The sequence below is a fragment of the Pogona vitticeps genome, chromosome 3, assembly GCF_051106095.1.
Source record: "Pogona vitticeps strain Pit_001003342236 chromosome 3, PviZW2.1, whole genome shotgun sequence".
Taxonomy (NCBI): domain Eukaryota; kingdom Metazoa; phylum Chordata; class Lepidosauria; order Squamata; family Agamidae; genus Pogona; species Pogona vitticeps.
This window is the reverse complement of record NC_135785.1, coordinates 131,063,042-131,080,680: the sequence shown is the minus strand read 5'-3', so window position 1 is coordinate 131,080,680 and position 17,639 is coordinate 131,063,042.

Genomic DNA, 17,639 nt, shown 5'->3' with positions numbered 1-17,639 from the left:
CTACTGTTCATAACCTCGCTACTGTTCATAACCTTTGCTGCTACTGTTCATAACCTCATACATAACCTTGCTAACATTTCATTTAGCTGCTTAGCATCCCTAACTTTCTTTTAGCCATGGATGGCCACTCATACAATCACCGGGTCACCACATCCAAGCAGAGTAATTAGGAAGATAGGACTGAAGCTGAGAGCAAAGGAGTTAAAATGGAATAAAGAAGAAACAGCTTCCAGAGCATCAAATACAAGAAACAGTTTGTGAACACACACAAGAGTTCAAGTTGGTGTTTCCACATCCCCTCTGGTAATCTCTTCAATTCCACTTACCCTTATTTGAAACCAAATATCAAAGCTGGAAAATATTTGGTATGACCCTCATATGAATAGGTATGACTTTGTGTGTTTAAATAAATGCTATCTAGTTCTGCCACTTTAACTTGTCTTGGTAATCAACAGTTTTATTCCCTCTGCAGCTTCTTTATAATTCTGCCAAATAATATTCTGGAGAGAGACTTTGCCTGACTAGTTTTTCAGAATTATAATACATAGGCAATATGTCTTTTACTGTTTTGCCACTACTGTTGAATATAGAAGGGAAGCTACAAAATGGAGCACAAGGTGGAAGAAAGAAAAATGTTCACAAGGTTGTAAGGAGAATGATACAGATTATGAGAGGGAAAGGTTTTCTTTCTTTTTCTTTTTTCTTTTAACCAAAGGTTTTGTTGATGAAATGACTTTTCCTCACTACATGAAAATGAAAGAATCCCTGGACCCAAACCCCTTTAATACCCCAAACAAGGCTTCTGCCACTGCAGGAAGTCAATTATCTCCATGGCAACCAAAACAAATAGTGAGCATTGCCGTAACATCCACAAAGGATAAAAGATGCATCTAAAATTAATTTATGTCTTGGGATCAGCTACTTCAGATGAGAGAATTGGTCCATAAAGCACCCAAGAGAAGCCATTAAAAAGAAAAACAAAGCAAACCCACCAGTTTTGCCCTCAGGGAGGCAATGTTTGGAACGTGTACATTTGTTTTGATCCTGTCTTTGAGCAGGATGTTGTGGAGATGGCTTTCCCTATTTTCATCATTCCTTCTTGAAGACCTCCATGTACTTCTCCATGTTATTTGTTTAGCAATACATGTGCTAATCTGTTAACCTCTACATCTGACCTTTTTAAAATTTTAATTTTTGTAAACAATCATTTTACATTGCTGAAACTGCTCTGAAACTGTACTGTGTGCATGCTCATGAACACAGTATAAGATAATGGGATTTGCTACATGGAAATGTGTAGTTTTAAAAAACACAGATAGAATTTATATAATGGCAAAATACATGTTTTAAAATAAGAATGTTTTCACTTCATGCTGTGAAACAATTTCAGCTGAAAAACAACGTTTCTAACTGTTGCTGTGTACATGTTTTACACATTGATTTACCCAGTGTATCAGTATATTTGTAGGTATATCATGTAGGTCATGCAGGACAATAGCCCACCGAATTGCATGATTATGAATACCCCAACTGTTGCTGGGAGCAGCCACAGAAACATTTTCCCCATTCTTACCAGATATAATTCATACATTGGAGAAGCACCCTGGAGAGCATTGCCAGAAAAAAAAACTAATGGGTAGGCTCATATGGGAGGATGCAGTTTTCCAAGAATCGTGACTGTAAACTGTTTAGAACATTAGAGGTACTAACTAGCAATTTAAACTGTGTCCAGTAATAAACCAGTAGCCAATGCAGTTGTTTTAACAAGTCGGTAGGCATGATATGTTTCCCAACACTTAACTTTGTTTACTAGATTGGCTGTACCTACTGATGTTGGGAAAGTGTGAAGGCAAGAGAAGGGGACGACAGAGGACGAGATGGATGGACAGTGTCATCAAAACTACCAACATGAATTTGACCCAACTCCAGGAGGCAGTGGAAGACAGGAGAGCCTGGCGTGCTCTGGTCCATGGGGTCATGAAGAGTCGGACATGACTTAATGACTGAACAAGAACAACCTACTGATGAAGTTTCTGGATGTTTTTCAGAGTTAGTCCTACACAGCAGCAATCCTCAAACTTTTTGGGGCTGCGGACCGGCTGGGGGGAGTGAGCTCCATGCGTGGGGGATAGGGGCACCCCTGCATGAGTGTGGTGGGCGTGTCACGCTCATGCGGTGGGCATGTTGTGCTCACTGTGGGCATTTCACATTCATGGGTGTGCAGGGGCGGAGATCTGTATCCATGGCCCAGTTACGTCAAGCTCATGGACTGGCACTGGGCCGCAGACTGGTGGTTGACAACCCCTGCTATACAGAACCTCTTCCAAGTATGAGCTATGTTGCCAGATTTGAAATTTCTGGTTTTGGGAAAAGCTAGCTCTCTTGTTGGATAGAGCACTACTAGTCATGGCTAGTCTGTTAGCCCCCACTATGTGGTATATATAAAAAAGCTATGAATACCCTTTTGTGTGAAAATTTAAAGACAAGACATTTAATATCATTTGCCTAATGTTTTTTCATAGTTCTTGGCAGGACTTGTTTCCTCTGTATCTTTCAGTGTAACTGCTCTCAGAGTTTTCCAGACAGCTGTAATTCTGTTTCTGCTGCAGATTCCCACCCTTTGGAGTGTGTAGATTTCCACCTTTCCCTCCTGTGAACCTGGACAGTGGTCTCTGGTAGGTGCTGCAGGAGTTTGCTTCCTGGGGGCTCTTTCTTCCTTCTGTATGAGACTTTTCCAGTGGGAACATGGCACCAGGGATTGACCTCCTGATGGTGGGTTCAACCCATGGAATCATATGAATATTTTTTTAAAAAAACCTCCCTACTTGTTCATATACTGAAAGCAAGAAGTCATGTTACTGTTGTTCTTATTCACCTCTATAGTAAGAGGATGCTCCCCCATCCCCCATACAATGCATTCCAATGGGCAAAATACCTAATCGTCCAGTGAAGATCCTCCATAGGGCAGCCATTTTCCAGTGCCTGTCTTGCGAAAAATCCATCCTAAAAACAGTGGGGAGCCATTTTGCACAGCAGGTGGCCATTTTGAGAGCCGCCGATCAGCTGTTTTTAAACCATCGTTAAGCAAAAAATTGGTTCCTGAAGCAGGGAACCGATTATCATAAAGCGATTTTCTCCCATTAAAACCATTGCAAAAACCTCATCTTCAAGCGGATTTGTTGTTTAACGAGGTAATTGTTAAGTGAGGCAACACAATATATAAAACTGCCAGTGAAATATATAAGCATATGAAACAAGCCCAACAGGTCAATTGCCTCTCTAGCGAATTATATGAAATAGTCTCATTGTTGCTTCTGTGTTTAACAATAATATATATCAAACCGTTCCTGTTTCAAATGTCATTTTACTGTTATAGGTTTGATTTTTTTGCCTGTATTTTATTACATATTTTTGTTTATTGTTAGTGGCTCTTCAATATGATGTCAGAAAAAATGACAATGATAACATTTACCACAATGATGATTGATGATGTATAAGAAAAAATGAGAGACCAGTAGCAGTCAAAAGAGACATTGGAAGTAGAAGATAAAGCGGGGAAGGGGGAATACTGAGTAGAGAACAAACATAGTGGAGGAAGCGCCATGGAAAAGGCTCACAGCAAAAGAAAGAAATGACACTCTTCACCAGTGGAACTGCAAAACTGCTTTTCGATTCCTAAAGAGGAGTGAGGCAGACAGCATTCACAGAAAGACATACAGTATACACTGTGGGAGGACAGGAGAGAGAATGAGACTCAGCTAAGGAGAGTCACCCTACAAAAAGAAGAAAAGAGCAGTTGCAGTAGGAGACCCCCTACTGTATGGGATTGAACCCAAAATATATTGGGAATATCCAGGAGTCCACCAGATATGCTGTTCCCTGGAGGGATGTGGTGGTAGGATTGCCACCACTTATAGAACCCACAAATATGCATCCCTTTCTTCTAATCTATGTGAAAATAAATGACACAGCCAAGAGGAATTGCAAAGAAATCTGGCAAGCAGTGTGTTTCACCTCACACAGGCTGGGAAGATTGTGTTTGGCCACAGCATGAAGAACTTTATCATGAAGGCTTAAAACTGATTTGGAAAAAGGAAGAGAGACACAAGCTCAGAGAGAAAGACAGATGAAGGCTTGTACAGAGATGAAACAGCTCTTTATAGGCTCAAGAACTGGGCTAAAAACAGAATAAAATTTGATAGGGGTAAGTACAAATTTCTATACCTTGAAAAAAAGAAACCAAATGCACTGTTACAAGGTGGGGGATACTTGGCTCAGTAATATTATGAGTGAGAAAGATCTTGGATTTATTGCAGACCAGAAGCTGAACATGATTTCAATGTAATGTAACTGCAAAAATGGCCAATGCTATTTTGGCTGCATTAACAGAAGTAGACGGCTTGATAGCTCAGTGGTTTAGATATCTGGCTGCAGAACCAGAGTTTGGGAGTTTGATTTTCCACTGTGCCTCCTGTGAGTAGAGCCAGTCTATGTATCCCTGGGCAAGCTGCACTGTCCCAGGGTGCCCCAGAAGAAGGAAATGGTAAACTATTTCTGTGTATTCTCTACCTGGAAAACCCTGAAAACAGTCACCATGTCAGAATTGACTTTTTTAAAAATTCATTTTCCATTGGGTACGGGAAGATTATAGGGAAGGGGATTTGGATCAGGGTATTGGGGTAATTTGGAGTTCAAAACAAAGCAGGGCAATGGCTAATAGAGTTTTAAGAGAATAAGCTGGTCATCACAAACACTCTTTTCCAACAATACAAGTGACTCTACACATTGACATCACCAAATGGACAATACTGAAATCAGATTGACACTGTTCCCTGCAGCCAAAAATGTTATATGCAGCCACTGGGCTAGTCAGGTATAATCTAAACCAAATCCCTTATGGATACACAGTGGAAGTGAAGAACAGATTTAAGGACCTAGGTTTGGTGGACAGAATGCCTGAAGAACTATGTATGGAGGCTTGTAACATTGTACAGGATAAAGCAACAAAAACCATCCCAAAGAAAAGGAAATGCAAGAAAACAAACTGGCTGCCCAATGAAGCCTTATAAATAGCAGAAAAGAAAAAGGAAACACAATGCAAAGGAGATAGGGAAAGTTACAGAAAATTGAATGTAGACTTCCAAAGAAGAGCAAGGAGAGACAAGAGGGCCTTCTTACACAAACAGTGCAAGGAAATAGAAGAAAAGAATAGAAAGGGGAAAAACAAAGATCTCTTCAAGAAAATTGGAAATATTAAAGGAACCTTTTCTGCAAAGATGATCATGATATAGGACAAAAAGGGGATGGACCTAACAGAAGCAGAAAACATTAAGAAGAGGTGGCAAGAATACACAGAGGAACTATACCAGAAAGATCTGGATGTCCCGGACAACCCAGATAGTGTGGTTGCTGACCTTGAGCCAGACATCCTGGAGAGTGAAATCAAGTGGGCCTTAGAAAGCATGGCTAACAACAAGACCAGTGGAGGTGATGGCATTGCAGTCAAATTATTTAAAATCTTAAAAGATTATGCTGTTGAGATGCTACACTCAATATGTTAGCAAGTTTGGAAAACTCAGCAGTGGCCAGAGGCTTGGAAAAGATCAGTCTACATCCCAATCCCAAAGAAGGGCAGTGCCAAAGAATGCTCCAACTACCGTACTTCTTTTGTACTCTTTTTGGTTCACCAATCTCTGGAATAAGTCAAAACTGATGAGTGTATATGGACAATGGTAGTAATCTGTTCGCTATTTCTTAGGCATTCACTATGCTAACCTTCACAAAATTGTTTGATTCTCTGTACGTACGAGAATCACCACTGCAAATTTGTTTGTTAGAAAAAAGATCTTGCTGACTTAATTGTTTTTAAATTGAAATAGAACAATGCTCCTTTGATAACCGAGTAAAGTAGGGCAAAGAGTAAAATAAGTAACATTAACCAAGCATCTACAAATTAGGCAGGATCAAATGAGGAAATCTTTTCTGAGGTGCATATTCTGCCCCATTGTAGCATGTGCAATTGATTCCAAATGTTTGTGACAAGTGTAGCAGCTGCAGAAACCTCTGCAGGTACTACCTAGTCTCATGGAATGTGAGATGGCATTTAGCAGATGGGAGGAGTGTTCAAGGCATCATTTTGGCCCCCAAGAAGTTACCAGCCAATCCAGGCGCTTTCTGATATGTTGATTTATAGCTTAAGCTCTTCAAACTATGCATACTGAATATAAAGTTTGCATAGTTTGCCCTATAGTTTGGGTAGAAGGGGAAGGATTATCGTGGCACACTAAGTATGTCTCTGTGTCAGAAGCTTTATACTGAATTCTCTCTGTAGATTCTCAAATTAACACACAAAGGCTATTGTTATATATAATTCTTTCCCTGCATTTGTGTTCACTGTACATTATCTTATGCTGGCAGACCAAATCAACATTCTGTAAGGTAATTCTAAAAATGGGGCTGCCACCCCAAATTATAGCTTCTTAACTGGTCTTCAGATCAGCACATCTGGCAACTTCATAGCAAACCGTCTGTATTTGCTCTGCACCAACTTGGGGAATTCTGGGCAAATGGTTTTGGAGTTACAATTTTTTAAATTTTAAATTGTTTTGCCCCTCTTCAGAATTAGGTGAACCTGAAGTCCCCAGATATAAAGCAGATCGTATATTAAAAAGACAATATTTCTTATCTTGAAAGAGAATTGTTGGCTCTACCCACTTTTGTTTAATTTGTAAAGGATAGAGGCTACAGAGACTGAAATATTGATCTTCAAAAAAGGCCTATCAAAAGGGGGAAAATAGCCACTTTGTTATAAGAATGATCATGGCGTTGTTATAAGCACAGTCACTCCTCATTTAATGACCTACTTGTTTAATGACTGCTTGGACTTGTGACCAGTTCTCCAGTGAAGGGAGTCCCCTTTCTCATTCTGCTGCCAAACCAGCCAAAATCAATGCCTGAGCTTAAAGTGGCCCCCTCACCTCTTGTGGCTACCCATGGCTCTTAAACCATCCAGGAACAATGCAGAAGCTGTTTTTTGTCAAGCTGGGGGCAATGCTGCTACTGCTGCTCTTCCAGCTGGCTCCAGCTCTGGCTCCTTCCTGCTTCTGCCTTTAAGCTTAACAACCAAGTCATAAGAATGGAATTTGGTCATTAAATGAGGAATGCCTGTACAGAGTAGCTAGTAGGAACTTTGTGAAAGGAAACATTGTAAACATTCATAGGCATGAGAGGGAACTATTTAGAGAGAAATATCACAGCAACAGACTCAAAAGAGAGGTTTTCTTTAAACAGTAACATACAAATAGGTTTGCTTTAAAGAAAGTAATGGAGTGATAGTCCCCCAGAAAGGGAGATATTCTGCCCTGTATCTTCAGTAAACATTATCTCAGGATTTATGAGATCAGGTTTCAGACACAAGTTAGCTGACTGTATGAGCTAATGACATAAATGTTCAGAGCTCTGCTCTGATCTTGTAAACCAACAATCTTTTTAAATTTTTTTTAATTTTCTTTTTATTATATAAATCCATCCATACTGATTTAACATTGTGCCACCAGGGTACAGCTTATAATCATTGTAAAACAACTACTACACACATTACGCTCCTAATCTATACAACATCCTTCTAACCATTGATAGAATAAGTCCCATGTTTGATAATATTTTGTATTTTCTTTTCCTTTGATTTTCAGTGTTAGTTTGTCCATTTCGGCGCAGTCCAATATCTTTTTAATTATTTCTTGATCCTTCATTTTTCCAGCACTGTGCATAAATAATCCTCGCAGCTGTTAGAATATGCAGTATTAAATATACATTTTGTCTATCAACACTTTCTGGTATTATACCTAACAAAAAGAGCTCTGGCCTAAAATCTACATGCTTTTTGATTATTTTAACAAGCCATGTATGTATTTTGTTCCAAAATTTTTTTGCTTTATCACAAGTCCACCAGAGGTTATAATAGGTTCCAGTTTTTTTATGACATTTCCAACATTTACTTGACCCATTAAAGTACATCTTAGCCAATCTATCAGAAGGTAAATGCCATCTATAAAACATTTTATATAGATTCTCTTTATAAGATGTTGCCATTGTCATCTTATAGTTTCTAGACCACAGCTTTTGCCATTTTTCTAAGTCAATATTGTACCCAAAATTTTTTGCCCATTGAACCATCATTTCTTTGACCTGTTCGTCCTCCATTTTCCAATTTAAAAGGAATTTATATACTTTCCTAATTAATTTATCATCTGATATTAACATTATTTGGTCAAAAGTTGTCTGTTCTTTATAAAAATCATACATTTTTTAGGTCCTGTTCATATCTTGATTGTATTTGCATTATAGACCACCATGACGCATCTAACCCCTAGTCTATAAAATCTTGTTTTGGCTTTAATCTCCTATCTATGTCTAAAATATCTGTATAAGTCAATATTTTTCTAACATTCAAAAGGTTGGGATGAACAAATGCTTCTATGGGTGAAACCCATCCTGGTATTTTTGTGTACATTTTCATTTTTATTTTTTCCCATATTATATACAGGGAGTTTCTAATATAATGGTTTTGAAAATACCTATGAGTTTTGGCTTTCTGATACCATAAAAAGGCATGCCAACCCAACTGTAGATCATGTCCTTCTAAATACAGAAGTCTTTTGTTTTTCAGGCTAATCCATTCTTTCAGCCAAGTTAGAGCAGATGACTGGTAATATAAGGTCCAGTCCGGTAAACCAAATCCTCCATTTGCCTTGGATTCTTGGAGCATTTTTAGTTTGATTCTGGCTTTCTTCCCTTGCCAAATATATTGTAATATCACTTTGTTTAGATCGTCAAAATGTTTCTTCTTTATTTTCACTGGCACTGTTTGAAACAAAAAAAAGTAGCTTTGGCAAAATGTTCATTTTGATTGTTGCAATTCTTCCCAATAGTGATAGTTGTAGGTTTTTCCAGTTTTCTACGTCTATTTTTATTTGGTTAAGTAGTTTCATATAATTACGGTGGTGCCACGCATAACGATTTTAATTGGTTCAAAAAAAACGTTATGTGAAACATCATTATGTGAAACACCATTTCTCATAGGAATTCATTGGAAACCAGTTAATCCATTCCAATAGGCACGGATTGCCGTCCTTAAGCGAAAAAACCCATAGGAAACATCGTTAAACGATGTTTCCTCCATTGGAATGTATTGAAGCTGACTCAATGCATTTCAATGGCTTTGCGAAGTCAATTTTTGCAAATTTAAGTGTGTCATAAAAGGGTCAAAAATGGTTTTAAATGCTTGGATTAGCTTCTGCACCCTCTAAAACGGATTTATTTATTTATTTATTTATTTATTTATTCAATTTATGCAAAAGTTAATTTGGCTTTGATCTGACTTTTCGTTAATTTATGGTGAATTTTTTCCCCCCAACTTTTGACAGCTGTCAAAATCTGACAGCTCCATTGTTTCCTATGGGGGAAGAAAAAATTCACAATAAATTAACGAAGACTCAGCAACTGTTCTAAATGCTTGGGTTCGTTAGAGGACCCCCTAAGTCGTGTGCAAACCTGATTTGGCTTTGATCTGAACTTTCATTAATTTATGGTGAATTGTTTTCTCCCCCCATAGGAAAGCATGGAGCTGTCAGATTTTGACAGGTCCATTGGTTCCTATGGGCCGAAAAAAAAAATTCACCATAAATTAACGAAAAGTCAGATCAAAGCCAAATCAGGTTTGCACACGACTTAGGGGGTCCTCTAACGAATCCAAGCATTTAGAACCATTTTTGACCCTTCTAAGACACTTTTTAAATTGAAAAAAGAAACATCGTTAAGTGAAGCAGGGGACCTAAAATCGCATTCGTTATGCGAAGCATGGTCCCAAACTTTGCTAAGCGAAAATCGCCCATAGGAAACATCGTTATACGGTGCATATTATTTTCTAAAAAAACACATTGTTATGCGAATTCATCGCTAAACGAGGCACTCGTTAAGCGAGGCACCACTGTATCTTCTTTTATAGTTACACATCTAGCAGTTAAATATATTCCAAGATACTTAACTTTTTTAACTATTTGTAAATCTGACATTGTTGAGAGTTGATTTTTTTGCTTGGCTGTTAAGTTTTTCACTATAACTTTAGTTTTTTCTTTATTTATCTTCAATCCTGCTACTTTCCCAAATTCCTCAATTTTGTCCAGTAGTCTCAATGTTGTTTCCAGTGGGTCTTCCAAGATAAACACCAAGTCGTCTGCGAATGCTTGTAGTTTGTAGCTCTCGTCCTTTATTTTGGTACCTTTAATCTCTGGGTCGTTCCTCACATTCCTATTTAATACCTCCAAAGTTAATATAAATAGCAATGGAGAGAGCGGACATCCTTGTTTTGTGCCTTTTTTAATATTAATATTATCCGTCAGTTCACCTTTTACAATTACTTTAGCTATTTGTTCATTGTAGATTGTCTCAATTACATTTGTAAAATTTTTGCCAAAATATGTCCAAGATTATCCTTAGGTTATACCTTAGTTGTCTTTTTGGCAAAAATCCATTTTGATCTGAATGGATGAACTCCATTAAAAACTTTTTCAATCTTTCCGCTATAATTACTGCAAAGACTTTATAGTCCACATTCAACAGTGATATTGGTCTAAAATTTTTTATATGTGTGGAGTCCGTATCTTCTTTTGGTATTAACGTGATTTATGCCTCTAGCCATGTCTTAGGTATTTTAGTTTCTAGTAGGACTTCATTGCAGACCTCTTTTATTGGTAAGATTATTATATCTTGGAAGGATTTATAAAATTCCACTGGTAATCCATCTGGTCCTGGAGTCTTATCATTTTTCTGTTTTTTAATTGCTTCCGTTACTTCCATCATTGTTATTTTCTCATTTAGGAGATTTTTAATGTTTTCTGGTACTTCAGGGAGATTTGCTTTTTTAATATGTTGTATTATCTTTTCAAGAGAAACTTCTTGAGTGTCATAGAAATTAGCATAATATTCTTTATTTTTGTATTTGCTCTTTTTTATATTGGAGGTCTCCGTTTTGATCTTGTAGCTTCGTTATCAGTCTTTTTTTTTCTTTTTTCAATCTATAGGATAGCCATCTTCCAGGTTTGTTGGCATTCTCGAAGAAATTTTGTTTAGCTCTTTTGACTTGTTGAGCTAATTCTTCTGATTCTATTAAGTTTAATTTATGTTTCACTATCTCCATCTGGTTTTTAAGAGTTTTCTTCTGCGGTTCTTTTTGTAGCTCTAGTTCCAGTTTTTTGAGTTCTTCTTTCAGTTTTGTAAGTTGCTGGTTTTTTCTTTTATTCCTCTTGGTTATATATGATATGGCCAATCCTCTGAAGTATGTTTTAGCTGTGTCCCAGATTGTTTGCAGGGATGTTTCCTCTTTTTTATTCTCTTTGAAGAAGAGTTCCATTTCTTTTTTAGTTCTTTCCACAAATTCTTTATCCTTCAAAATTTCCTGATTTAAAGTCCATCTTTTCTTTTCTTTTCTCTCTCCCTTCCACCGCATTTTCATTGGATTATGGTCTGCCCAAATATTGGTTTCTATTTCTACTTCCTGTATTTCAGTTTTTAATGCTGAGGATAGCCAGATCATATCTATTCTCGACCAGAATTTATGCCTATTTGAGTAGAAGGTAAATTGAGAGCTTTTAGTATTTGTTTCTCTCCATATACAGTATCTTGTAGTCCTAGTTCTTCTGCCATCTGAAAGAAAACGTTTGGCAGTCTTCTCCTTCCCTTTTTCCCTTTTTTTGCCATTTTTATAATCAAGTCTCTCATCTACAATTGCATTACAGTCACCTAATATGCAAATATTTTGGTATTCTTTTTCCAATATTGTTTTATATAGCTTACGATAGAATTTTTCTTGTTTACTATTAGGTGCATATATTGCTATCATCAAGACCTTTTTTTGATTTATTGTTATTTCTACCATTAAGATTCTCCCTTCTTCATCAGAATAGATATGTTTAGAGTTTAACTTTTCCTTCACATACAAAGCTACCCCTCTTTTCTTTTGTTGTGCAGCTGAGTGGTAGAGCTTCCCAATCTTCGGGTAGATCAGATATTTATAATGCTGCTGTTTGATGTGTGTTTACTGAAGACAAATTATATCTGCTTTGGTTTTTTGTAGTTTTGAAAAAACATGATTTCTTTTTCTTGGTGCATTCAGACCATTAACGTTCACTGAGAAGATCCCAATTTCATTCTCCATCTTGTTTACTTGTCTTTAGGTTTTACTGCCCCAGTATTCCTTTTTTCTCTTTGTGTTTTGTTCAAATCTTGTTCAGTATCCTTTTTCTGACTCTCTTCTTCACTTAGCTCGCTCTCCTCTTCTGGTGTTTTCTCTCTCTGCTTTCTACTTTTTCCTTCATTTATATCTTGTCCCTGTGCTTCTTCTTCAAAGAAGGTTATATGTCTTTCAAGGAATTCTCTTGCTTTTTGGATAGTTAAGTCTGTGTCTTCTTGAGTTCCAATTGACCAGGATCCCTTCAGGTACCAGCCATCTGAAATTCACTCCTTTTCTAATCAATTTAGTGGTCAAAAATTGATATTGTTTCCTCCCCTCTCTTATTCTCCAAGGTATCTGTTTCAATACCACAATTTCCTTTTGTTGGTACTGTATTGGTTCTTCACTGGCCCTTCACAGTATTTCATCTCTTGTCGATCTTTTCACAAACTTTACATGTACTTCACGTGGTATTCTATTCTTTCTCGCATAGCTTGAATTTAATCTATATGTTTGGTCTATCTCACTTTCCAATTCTTCTTTTTCAATTCCCAGTGCCTCTGCCAAAATGGTTGCCATCAGTTCTGGTAAGTCCTCCTGTTTATCTTCTGGTATGTTTTGAAATCTAAGAATGTTTGAGGCTCTTTCCATCTCCATCACTGCAATTGAGTCTTATAGATTTTTATTAGCCTGAACAAGTTCGTGGTTTTCTCTTTTCAGTTCATCCAATCTCTTCTCTGTTTGTTCTGCCTTATTTTCCAATTTTCCAATTCTTTGTTGGTTCTTTATATTATTTTGCTGAATATCTTGGAGTTGCGTATTCATCATCCCGATCTGTTCATTGATTTTATCCATTTTCTCTTCCAGTTTCTGTTGACTGAGCTTGGCTTCTTCATGGTTTCTTCTTGATTCTTCTTGATTTTTCTTTGTCTCCTCTTTGTGTGATACAACTGTATCTTGAATCTTTTGGAGTGTTGCTTGTAGATCTTTCTGAAATTTTTCTTGAAATAGCATTGTATCAATAGACCTTTGCTGTGCTGGACTGGGAGCCCCAGATGATGGTGCAGAGGCTGTTTTTTGGCAGTTTTAGATAGATTTGGTAGACTCATTATGAATACTTTTCCTCAAATATCAAACCAACCCTCCAAAGTTCTAATGATCTACAACTCTACCTTTTCCACCCTTTAGTTATTCAATTATTGTCAATATATCATTATATCAGCAATACCTTTTATTCAATGGTCATCAATAATACCTAATCATCACAGCTCTATATTCTAATCAAACTATTAGCTTTAAAATTTTACAATTTGATATAACAAAGTTTCAAGGATTATTCCCACTGTCCAGTTCTCGACCTATATATCCAAATCTGACCAGATGATCTGAAGTTTTTAATTGTAAATCCAGCTCGATCAAAAAGCCGTCAAGTTTATTATTTGTAATCCAAGAGTTAATTGTCTGTAATCATCTGTAATTAATCCAAGCTGCAGCTCCAAAAGGGAAACTGAAAAAAAAACAGGCTTTAAAAGTTTTAGCTAAGCCAAGGTCATTATAAGAGATATCTGTTGGTCTTCATCTGAGCTCACCGCCAGTTCCATCGTTTAGACACCGTTTAGACACAACAAAGTTTCAGAGTTTTGTGTCCACTCTTTAATGCCTGGAAAGATGATTCCCGATCTCCATTTGCAATATTAAGTTCAAAAAACACCCATTATTTCCCCTCTTTTGCTTTCTGAAAGGTTCTAACAAAAACAGATTAATGTTGCCATGTCCTTCTTAGCCTCCCCTTCAGAGCAGCGGACCGCTCCTTTCTTTGTCGCTGCTTTCCTTTCTTCAGCTGGGGGACGGCTTAGAATCCTTCTTTCTTTTAAGGAGTTATTTTAGTCAGGAATGTTGATAGAGTTAGTAAAAGGAGAAGAAAAGTAGTCTCACCCAAGTTGATAACACAATGTAAAATATCCAGAACTTAGTGCTGTTTTTCTTCAGCAGCTGATGACTTGGACAAGCTGCTAGCAAGCAAGCGGCTTGTTTTTCTCCTGCTGGTTTGAGGAGTTTCCTGGATCAAACGAAGACAATTGCCATTATCTTCATGATCTACAGGTATCCCCCCCTCGCTCGTCACCTCTCTGGGGTGACTTAAGCCCCTTGGGGCTCCCTAGCAGGCTGAAAAGCAGTATCGGGGAGCAGAACTCTGGACTATATCATCACGACGTCAAGCCGGACTCCTCGTAAACCAACAATCTTATATTAAGTTGTTCTTTCTTTCTACTTCCCTCCTTCCTAGCAATATTGCATTTTCCAAAAGTTCTGATCAGGTCTTGCAAATTAACAACTATGGATTCCTTCACTGAGTAAACTGTATACATATACACATACATGTATATGCATATCTACATATATATGTATATGTGGATGAATGTTTAAATGTGTTTGCTAGAACCAGAATGTTGTATTTGCACATGATGTGATTCTAACCAATCAGAATGTACCTGTAGTCATCTGGCCTGCTATATAAGGCATGTGTCAGTCAGAAGTCTGTCTGACAGGGGCTGATAGGGCTAAACATGTAACTAAGATAGGCCTGACAGGACCAATAAGGGAGAGAACTAAATGTGTAATAGACAGGTTCTCATACAACAAAATGTACCTCAGACAGATATAAAGATGTGACTAATTTGTAATAGGACCAGCTAGTGTATTACAAGTATAAGAATATTATGATGAGATAATTATTTACTACAGAAAAATATTTGTCATACCAAATGTCTAAGCACTATAAGTTATGTTGTATTTTATAGATGTTTATAAACAGTAAAAATTATTTCATGTTTTAATCAAAGCACAAATGATTATTTGAACATCAATTGTTGGCACAAATACATATGGCACAAACATGCAAATCTTATACAGTGCTTTTTAGTCTTAACATTTCCAGTTCCTATATGCAAATTCTGCTAAGTTACAGGTTATAATTTTTTTTATTATAGCCAACAGCCAACAAACGCATGTTATGCTGTTCTCTTTTCCTTCTCCCCCTTCCATATCTCTTTCCACAACAATAGTCTTTCTGGTTAGTTCTGCAGTCTCATTATATGTGCAAGGTAGGATAGCCTCAATTTACTCATGTTTGCTCTAGTGAGAGTTCAGGCTTGACTTAATTGATCCATGTTTCTGCTTTTCTGGTTGTCTTTAATATTACTTCCAACAGTTCATTTCAAATGAGTTGATTTTTGTCCCTGTCTTTCTTTCACATAGCATGGATGATTTTGACCTTGGTTTCCAGTGACATTCTTTGCTAACTCCAACCTCTTTCTTTTTTAAATTATTTCAAAAGTAAAGGGAGATCTTTTGGAAAACATATAGGCATCATGTTTGTAGAGCAGGTGGTTGGAAACTAGAAGATAGCTTTCTAGTCTGCATTCTGTAGAGCAGGCATGAAAACATTAGTTTACTTGAGAAGTTAAAGTGTGTTTGTGTTTCTCTGTTATATGTGTTTCACTCACTCACAGTTTTGCTTCACCATTTCATGAATATCCTTTCAACGTATTTTGGTCTGCAGTCAAATCTCAGCTGTTCTTCGTTCTGCCTTTCTGTAGTAGCTATATCATATGCTCATTTTCTGGGATCCTCTAGGACAGAGTAATTTTACATGGAAGTTTCTGTTGGAATTTGTGTGTAGTGTATGTGTAACTTCCATTTTAAAAAGCCAAGTAATTCAATTCTACAAAGAATCTCCAGTTTATGAATGCAGGATATTGTCCTTCTGTAGCCATGATTCAAAAATGCCAAGGAATAGTAAGATATTGATGCACAATATCGTGCCATTGCCTGCAGGAGAAAGGGTGCCAAACCCTTCATAGCGAAGGGCAGCCTGAATGTCGACAACACCAGTGGAAGCAGTCAAGATGGCCTACAGAATACCCTCTTCTGCTCACTACCATTCACAAAGAAACCCCAAGCAGCAGAAAATCTTAGAACCTAATTCATTTTTTTTATCAGTTAATCACTTCCCATCCAAACAGAAAGCAATTGTCAGGGATGTTCTTCAAGAAGTTCCCTAGATGTAAAAAGATTTCACATCTTTGCTGCATGTCTGTTTCTTTATTATCTGAGGGTGTGGATTGTGAGTTTTGTAGAATGTCCCAATATTTCTTGATTTTTAATGTTTGATTGTTATAAGGTAAAGGTAAAGGTTCCCCTTGACAATTTTTGTCCAGTCGTGTCCGACTCTAGGGGGCGGCGCTCATCCCGCTCTTCAAGCCATAGAGCCAGCGTTTGTCCGAAGACAATCTTTCCGTGGTCACATGGCCAGTGTGATTTAGACACGGAACACTGTTTACCTTCCCACCGAGATGGTACCTATTTATCTACTTGCATTTGCATGCTTTCGAACCGCTAGGTTGGTGGGAGCTGGGACAAGCAACGGGCGCTCACTCCGTCGCGTGGATTCGATCTTACGACTGCTTGGTCTTCTGACCCTGCAGCACAGGCTTCTGCGGTTTAGCCCACAGCGCCACCACGTCCCTGTTATACTCTTATTCAAATTGCTTTGCTTATACAGGAGAAGCCAAGCATAGGCAAAGATCCTGAACACCTTATTTTTGATATTGAGCAAGTCCCTGTCCCAGTACAATCAAAAAGGGCAGATAGATTTTGTCTTTTCCCAAATAGGGTATGGCTTTCTTTCTCCAAGTCCTCTGCAAAGATGATAGCCTTGTTGTAAGATGTTTCTGAACCTGAAACCAGCCTTTTTCTATCCACAATGATCTGTCCATTTATATCACACGAAAATACATGGGCACAGTGGGTGGCATAATCAGGTATCACTTATTGCTTTGGACTGTGAAGTTTCTAAAAATGGAATTGTTCACCTTATTCAATGCAGTTCTGTTTGGATGCACTGGTGGCAACCATCTGGAGTTATACCAGTGAGCTATGAAGCTCTAATAAAAGTGGAAAAAACATCCTCCTCCCTCCACTTACTGTTATTTCTATCATGCATCATCACTAGCTAGGACTTGGCTAGGACTGTAAAGAAATGAAGTTAAGAAACGTCTGAAGAGTTATGAAAAGCAAGCCCTTTTCAATAGTTTTCAGTTGCCAAGTGATATTTGCATCAACCACAACAGCAAAGTAGTATAAATACCTAGCATCCATCAAATCAAATTTTGACAGGTGCCCTGCCCCTTTGAGGTGGGACAAAGTGGTCAAGAATCGACCCAGGCCCCTACCCCTGGATGGGGCTTTAGGGTGATGTAAGGGGTTGTTGAGGTGACCATGGACCTGTAGGAGGGGTTCATAGACACCTGGGTCCCCCATGACCAGAGCACGGCCTCAGGATTGGCCCCCTGAAGTGACGTGTTGCCCAGCAGCCCTGTAGGCCAATGGGAAGAGGTTGGAGGGGGTT